This window comes from Tamandua tetradactyla, chromosome 1 (assembly GCF_023851605.1).
Source record: "Tamandua tetradactyla isolate mTamTet1 chromosome 1, mTamTet1.pri, whole genome shotgun sequence".
In the NCBI taxonomy this organism is placed as follows: domain Eukaryota; kingdom Metazoa; phylum Chordata; class Mammalia; order Pilosa; family Myrmecophagidae; genus Tamandua; species Tamandua tetradactyla.
In genome coordinates, this window is record NC_135327.1 from 73,038,838 (window position 1) to 73,047,329 (window position 8,492).

General features: G+C 49.7%; 1 protein-coding gene across 12 annotated transcripts in view; it reads right to left on the bottom strand.

Moving 5' to 3' along the window:
* Positions 1-6,812, bottom strand: part of GRB10 (growth factor receptor bound protein 10) — a 242,892-nt gene extending 236,080 nt beyond the window's left edge. For 9 of the 12 annotated variants that reach the window (XM_077119255.1, XM_077119245.1, XM_077119157.1 and 6 more), the window contains exon 1: positions 6,658-6,752. The gene's annotated coding sequence lies outside the window, so the exon portion shown is untranslated. Of the gene's footprint in view, positions 1-5,808; positions 6,386-6,657 lie in introns of those variants that run through there. The other 3 variants (XM_077119279.1, XM_077119224.1, XM_077119195.1) reach the window with 3 other exon arrangements.
* Between the last annotated feature and the right edge of the window lie 1,680 nt (positions 6,813-8,492).

Consider the following 8,492-nt stretch of genomic DNA (forward strand, 5'->3'; position numbering starts at 1 on the left):
TTGGTTTTCTAGACCAAATATAAGAAGAGACCTCCTGGGTGGTGAGGGAATTAGGAAGCCAGGGGACTCCTCAGAGGGACAGAACAGAGACACTCTTGCGGCGGGGAAGGGCCCTGCCTGGGGGAAGGAGACCCTGACGGAGGTAGCTTGTGTCCACTCCTGGTCCCCTGTAGGCTCCAGGATGGGGAGAAGGGCCAGGGCAGGCCTGTGGTCAAGGGAAGTTCACGCCAGGAAACAGGGAGCCCTTCTCCTGCCCTGACCTCTTCAGCTGAGACTCTACCAGGAGGAAGATGCAGACCAAAGCACTGGATATTCTTATTTCTCTTAAAACATGCTGGAGGGGCCTCCACACGACTGTCTTCCAGAGGAGTCCTGCAACCCCTAGAAAAGGCAGTCTGGAGGATCTAAGGAAGGCTCCTAGGGAGCTTCTGGAGGAAACTAACCTATGCAGGACCAAGAGTAGGCACCAAGCCACGACCAAATCCACCCGATGGGAACATTCTTTCAAGGGCCACATTCACAAGCAGGGGGCCCAGGGGTGGTGAAAACCTTCACCCTTAAGCCAAAGGAAAGCATCTGAATGTCTGAGGCTATGGTGGCAAGTTATGAATTTAAAAAGTACCTACTTTATAGTAGTTTTGGGGTAACTATGAATTTCCTGGAGTGGTGATCCTGAAGCTATTACTATGGTTACATGTGTGGTAGCATAAAAGTTCTGATACCAAAGGGGGCTGTACACTTATAAAAGGTTAGAAGCCACTGCCTAATCACTTCTGGGGATGGCAGTTAAGTAAAAAAAAAAAAAAGGAAAAACAAAAACCAAAGCCCGTGGCCCCAAGAAGCTGAGGGCTTATGGAGTCTATTGTTCTGGAGGTCCCTCGCTGTTAGCCTTCAGATTTCACAAATAAGCAAGAAGGGATACAGGGATCTTCAGAGTCCCTCTTGCTCTCTCCTTTTTAGAAGCCCCGAAGGCTCCAGAACGCCCAGAGTGGCACAACCTGTGAGCTTTGCAGAGGGCCAGACAGACAGACAGGGCCCATGCATGGCACAGTTCTTTCAGGGACACAGCAAGTGGGGCTCTGACCCCAAATCTTGCAAATAAACCTGCAATAATGTTTTGAAGATGAGGCCAACACTCAGCCCTTTCTAAGGCACATGCTTTACAAACATCACTTTCACAGGTGAGAGCACACCAGCTGCTGCCCAGACCCATGTCGCTGGCTCAAAACACTGGGAGGACTTTAGGAAGAAGCAGAGCTGCCTGCTGGCACAGTCCCCTGGTGGGTACTCATGGGTGGTACTTGGAGCCATGCCCCAGGGTTTCAGTCTGTCTGTCCAGGACAGTGGTCCATAATTCACTTCAATTTCAGCAACACCAACCTCAGGGTCCTAAAGACTAATGCCACCAGGCCCTACAAGCCAGGTATATTAATTAGTCACAGTTCTCTAGAGAAATAGAACCAACAGGAGAGATTGGTAAATATGAGATTTATAAAGTGTGTCTCACACAACCATGAGAATGGAAGAGTCCAAAATCCATAAGGTAGGCTGTGAAGTTGGCGGCTCTAATAAAAGGTCTGGATGAACTCCACAGGAGAAGACACTGGCTGAAGAAGGAGTGAGAGTCTCTCTTCTCCCTTAAAAGCCCCCAACTGATTGGATTATCTCATGGGAGGCATGTCTTAGCTGATCGCAGATGTAATCAGCCACAGATGCAATCAACTGTCTTCCGGTTTATCAACCAGCCAGAAAATATCCTTGCAGCAATGGTCAGGCCAGTGCTTGCCTGATCACATAGCTGGGCATCACCGTTTGGTCAAGTTGACACCAGAACCTAACCATCATACCAGGGGACCAGCAGACTCTCCCCATCCCCAACGCTGCAGCCTGTCTGAGCTTCTGCATTTCAAGGGTCTTTGCGTCTTTTGCTCCTGGGCCCAGGCACTTGATTTTTCATGCTTGCTATTCTTCATTCCCCTTGGTTTCATATGGTCTAGAGACAAATGATGTCTATATTTCACCATCCATCCTACCAGTGAGGGGTTCAAACTGTCATGCTCAATGTAGGTAAGAGGATAATTCTTTTTTTTTTTTTTTCATGGACAGGGACCAGGAATAGAACCTGCATCTCCAGCATGGCAGGCGAGAATTCTGCCACTGAGCCACCATCTCACTGCCCAAGAGGATACTAACAGTATCTAGTAATCAAAATATGTGAATGTCCAGTCCAGACTTTTTTTGACAACTAAAATGCACAAAGCACCAAGAGATAAAAAATACGAAAGATGGGGCCCACTTTCTAACAGAACTTACAAATTAATAGAAAGCAGGATAAATCAAGCTCCCACACTACTGTAACATGAAGCAGCATGTGACAAGCACCTCGGCACTGCCCCACAGAAGCCAGCATGTTCTGCTCTGGGCCACGTGATGGGCCACACACACACACACACACACACACACACACACACACACACACTAACCAAAGTTCATCCTGCCTTCAAGGGAAATGAGGGCTGTTATGACTCCCATTTTACAGAGGAGGTCAGTTAACTTGTTCAGGCTCGCAACGCCAGTAAACAGCAGAACCAGGAGTCAAACCAAGGCAGTGGAACTCAGTGAAACCTTCAGCAACAGCCACTGCCCTCGTCAGACAGAAGCAGAGAGTTCTGATCGATACACAGGAGTGTGAATTCACCCTCGGTATTGATCCTGACATAGATATTAACAATCAAAAAGTTCACTCTGTTGCTGGATCCAGCCCAAAGAACAAGATACTTACATGAAGGATTTGAATGACTAAGGAAATATCTCTCAAGAGGCCATAGGCGAGTTAGATTGTTGAAAATTGTGAGTAATATCCTACTTTTCCCAGTGGTTCAAAAACCAGGCATCTGGTCATGTTTAGCCCATTTCCTCCTGTTCCTATTAGGCAGAAATCCTAAATCAAGACTTCAGGGACAGAGAAGTTACTTCCATCGCAACATCCCTCACGTTTTCATGAAGGGACAAAATGGTACTTTACACAAGCAAAGATTTCTCTTATTCTCAAACTGGCCCATCACACAGACACAGGGAAAAGGGGGGAATTGCCTTCTAGGCAGTATATCGCCAAAGCAGCAAAGACAGAATCACTCATTTTTCCCTCCGAAATGATTTTGATAACCCTGGGAAAAGGCTTTTTTTTTTTTAATCACCATCTCAAAGGACAGCCACACCGTTTTGAGGCAGCCATTCCATTATTAAAGAAGAGCTGTCAGCCTTTCCACAGAGGGGGGTTTTAAGCTTAGTCAGCTTTCATCTCCCTACCGTTAACAGGCCAATCACCAGCACGTGCAAACACCACCAGAAGACAAATCTGCTTTAAAAAGCCCATTCTTCAGAGTTGGATTCAGAAGCACTACTCAAAAGCCAGAGAGGGTGGTCAGAGGCTAAGGTGGCCCAGGGAGGAGGGAGTGCAAGGGAGGACAGTCACAGCTCCCCAAAAGTATGCAGCTGAAATACTAACACACATTAAATACCAGCCAATGCTGGAATGCATCTGATCAATTATACATCCATTAGCATGCAGAGCCTAGAAAAGACTCCCCCAAAACCCAAAGCGCTAGTTGACCAAGTCTCAATCTCCCACGAAGCTAAACATCAGCTCAAATTTGACTGTCTCATTTCTTTCCCAGTAAAATAAAAAAGTAAAATATTCAGAGAAAAAAGGTAACCTCCACTAGTAGAAAAAGTCTGTTTACACTCTGAACATACGACTGACTCTTTACATGAAAGACAAGGCACATATTTTCTCATGAGCCCATGCAATTCCGTGTTGGTTTAACGACAGCAAACGTGCAAATGCACACGCATCCTTCCCAGCAGGCACAAAGCAAGTACAGAAATCCCTGTAGTGAGTTTTCAGAGTTTTGACAGTCTGGCAAACTAATTTTAATACAAACTAAAAATACATTCTATCATTGTGTAGGCTTTCTCTTCCCACGGCAGCTAAGAGCTGGACAGAATTCCAAGGAAACAGGTTAAATTATAACACCTTTAAAGCATTAGGTTTTATCAGATATACAAACTAAGAATTTTATAGCTCTGTGATGAAGCTGATGGCACAATAGATGTCTTTGTTCTAGCAGGAATATGATTTCTATACATTGTAAAATCTCAGATCTGGGCGGATCATGGAAATCCAATATCCTGAGCTTGCTCTCAGATTCTGACTTTGCTCTTCTCTTCCGATGGAGTCCGGCACAACACAGGTCACTATAACTGGACCAGGGCTGCCCTAGGTTCTAATCCTGGACCCACCATCAGAGCAAAGTCCTGTTCAATAACTGACAAGAAACTACCCAGCCTGGGGGGCCCTGGCCCACAAAATGAAAAGTGTTTTGACCAGTCCAGGGCGGCCCCAAAAGCGGTACATACCAGCAGTGACACACAACAGAAGACCTGAAAGTTATACAGCTTTTCTGTTTTAATTCAAATAAACATAACTACTATATCAAACTCACAACTTCATGGGTATCAAAGTTTCTGCCGAATATAAATGTGTATCTAAGAGTATTAAGCGAACCGATTAGAAGAAAATACTGATGGTATGATAACAGAGCAGAAATTTTGACTACTGGGAGCTGCTGGACAAAATGCTGGCCATGGGTCCTTCTAGTTCTCCTTGTGTGTGACTGACCAAGCTACCTCCTCCCTGCCATTTCTGCTCCAGAGGTGGACATACCTGTGTAAAAGCATAAAACCCACAGGACTAAAAAGATGCCACAGCTCAGGGTCTGTTGACAGCTCTGTCATTTGCTGGCCCTGCAACTTAGGTATATGGCTTAACCTCCTGAGACTTTGTTCCCATACCTGCAAAATGAGGATCAGGAGGGCTGAGGAGGGAATTATAGGCAGCAGGCTTTTGAAAGTGTACTTGTAAACTGCAAACTGCTACAGAAGTATCAGTCTCTATACTTCTCAGTTACACAAGCAAAGCCTGCTGGGTGTGTAACTCTGTCTGTCCTCAAATTCCCTCCCTGTAATCTGGGGATTGCCCTGTGTGACCCTTCTCTTTCAAGTGCTCCCGGTGAAACTCAATTATTATGTGCAGTAATCCTAGAGCTCTGATTTTTAATAGAAAAAGCCAAGCATCTAGAATCATTCCTGGAGATACCTTAGGTTTCAGGGTTTTGCCTAAATAAAATACTCCCCCAAAAGATATTTTCTAACAGCCTTGAGGCCAGAACTTTTCCTGCTACTGAAACCTAGGTTCTACCTATTTTTCCTCCGGGGGTGGGGGTCAGGGGTGGGGGTGGGGCAGGAGAGGGTCTCTAGGTTCATTCCTATAAAAAATTACTAGTATTGTGCTGTAAACTCTAGTCCATGCACTCACAACATGTGTTCTTAGTAAAACTGAGCGAAATTTTAAATGCAGCACCATGTCTGAAACACAGGGGCTCCAAACGGCTGAATCAGCATTTTCAGAAACAAAGTGTTCTGGGCCAGGCCTCTTAAAACAGCAGCAAAGAGAAAAGTTGTGCAATAACGCAGATTTACTCACGAGCACTAGTTGTTTTGGTCTTTTCCTTGCATCTCTTGAATGAGACTGGGTACCACGGTTGCAACAAAACATTATTTTTTTGCATCATATGATTTTGGTGCATCATAAAGATACAGGACCTTGTAAAAGTTACCTGTGGCTCCCCCACATTACCCAAGGTTTCACGCAAGGCAAACGGCAAAAAGTTCTTCGCGTTTCTTCCAATCCCAAGAAAAGAAAAACAAAATTAAAAAGTAAAGAATACACTAATTTCCATAACGCACATGCTCAAGTACTCTCACCAGGCAGGCCAGGCATTTGGAGACGCCATCAGAAAAGGCGGAGCATTGCATCAGAAATTTCCTTCTACAAACGGTACCGCTCTTATCACATTTCCACGGCTGGCGGGGCGGCTAAGCCGCGGGCCCTCAACTTGATGTTAGGCCCAGCAGTGGGTAACGCGGTTATTAACAAAACCCCCAAACCAGAAAACAATCGCCTTCGGGCTGGAGCCCGGAGGCTGGCCGCGCTTTGGACTTGAGAATGTCCAGGCACGGATCGCCCCGGGCTGCCCCGGCCGCTGGAGTCGCGCGGCTCCGTACACAGTTGGAAAAAAGAGGAGAGGAGGTTCCAGCAGCGCCTCGGTGCCCAGCGCGTCCCGGAGCGGCTCCCCCGGGGACAGGGGACAGTGGTCCCCACCCCCACCGGCGAGCAGCTCGCGTCTGACAAGATGGTTCAAGAATGCACCGTTTGAGCTCAACATCTCCCCCCAGGGGTCGGGAAAGGAGTCGGGAGAGCCCTGGGCAGCGCGCCCCGCCAGCTCCGCAGCGCGCTCGCCCGCATCCCCACAGCCAGCCTTCGAATTCCTCGGGCTGGGGCTTGGGGCGACAAAGCGCCCGGCTCGCAGGCGACGCCCTTCCGCCGCGCCCCGCCCGCCGTCCCGGGGCGCCCACCGTCTCTGGCCGCGGCCGGCCAGCACGCAGACAATGACCGCGACCGGCCGCTCCGGCGCGCGGGGACCCTCCAGGCCGCCGGCGTGCCCGGGCCTCCAGCGGCGGGCGCCCAGCGACAAAAGTAACTTCCCCGCCGTGCTCCCGACCAACTTCTCGGCGCGCGGCCCAGCCGCTCCGTACCTGCTGCGGGAGCCGGCCCCGGGGTCGTCTCCGCGGGGCTGCCGGCGACACTTCGCCCGGTCCGGGGCACGGCGCGCAGAACGGTCACCCCGGGCGGGTCCGCGAGCTCCCGCCGCCGCCGCGGGTAGGTTGCGCGCAAACTTTGGGATTCCGACGCCGCCTGTGCCGACGCTGCTGCCTCCGGCTCTCCGCTGGCCGAGCACGGTCCCCGCCCGCCCCGGCGCGCACCCTCCGCCCAGCCCAGCTGCCTGCGGCCCCGCGCCCGCTCTCTTCCCTTCCTTCCTCCCTCCCTGCCTCCCCGCCCCCCTGGATGGGCTTTAAACTCTCCCAGCCTCGCCCGCCCCGCCCCCGCCTCCTCCCCCAGCCGCCTTTCCTGCTCCGCCTCCCGCCGCCGCCGCCGCAGCCCGGACCGCTTGGCGGCGGCCACCGCGGGAGGAGCCGCGGTCTCGGCCCAGGGCGTGGCACGCAGGGCTGCCCGGGCCGAGCCGGGGAGGCGGCCGCAGCGGGCCAGCCTCTTTCCCCGAGGCTCTGGCAGCGGTGTCCACGCAGTGCCTGTCCCGGGCGGAGCGCGATGGGAAAGGCAGCTGCAGATGGGCGCGCCTGGGAGTCCAGGTCCGCGGGCGGGAGCGGGACCCGGGGAGCCCAGGCAAGAGACAAATCCGATCTGCTCCAAAAGGCAATTGCAAGCGATTTGAAACTCTGTAACGTCCAAAACTTTTATCCCGGGGCGCGTCAGAAAAACTAGACCGATGGAACTGCGGCTTTCCGAACTCTGTCTTGGGGCTGGTGATCCCCCGGCCCGGGAAAAGGAACCTGGTCGTCCAGTGTGAGCTCATAGGCAGCCAGGTCTGGGGCCTTCACCTCTCTAGCCAAAGTTTTCCCCTGTGCTTGTGAGTATGGGAAGGCCCTGCAGATACTTCCTGAATGCCGGTCAGGCTCAGTGTCATTATCTTTGAAATGGTTAAATAAGAACCCCCGCTGAGAATGATGTCCTGGGGCAGAGAGGAGGTAAAACTTTAACTTACAGTGACTAGCAGGAACAATGCCCTGAATTAATGGAAACTATTGTCCTTACTACTGTGGAGTCAAAATTATAATACAAATAGGATAATAATAATTATGCCTTTCTGGGCTTTGATGTTATAAAACTAGCTACAGTAACTTACCTTTATGGAGTATGTAGTGTATGCCAAACATTCATTAATCCTCTTACCTATTCCCCACCCTTGCCTTCTGTGGTTGCTCCTTGAGAAATACCCACTATACAGACTTGTAAACAGTGTGATTTGCCTGAAGGTCTCGTGGCTAGTGAACTGCAGAGCAAGGATTCAAAGTCCTCTATTGTGGCAAAGCCCTTCAGAAGCACTTCGGAATCATTCCTTCTTTCTAGCAATGTTTTTTCCCCAAGATGCTCAGATGAAATCAATAGAAAGGCCAACCTTTCCTGTAACTGAAACGAGCCTTCCTCTGATTCCCTCCCTATAAAACCCTTAAGATGAAAACCAGGGGAGATGCTGTGTAAGGATCTTAGCTTCCTGGGAAAAAGAAACACGAAGAATAATATCATAGGCAAAAGACTCAAAAGGAAATTAAAGAATAAGGAAAAGAAGAGAAAACAAGATTTTGGCTCACTTCTTTCAAGCACACAAGCTTTGAAATTTACGACTTGGCTGAAGGCGCCAATTAGCAATTTTTGCCTACCTGTCAGAAAACTTGATGGACAGGAAATTTTATAAATGGATGAAAAGTACATCTATACGTCTATACATGTATGTACCTTTTCTGAGCCTTTTGTGGGTATGATCCATACACTATGACCCTTTACCCCTATGTAC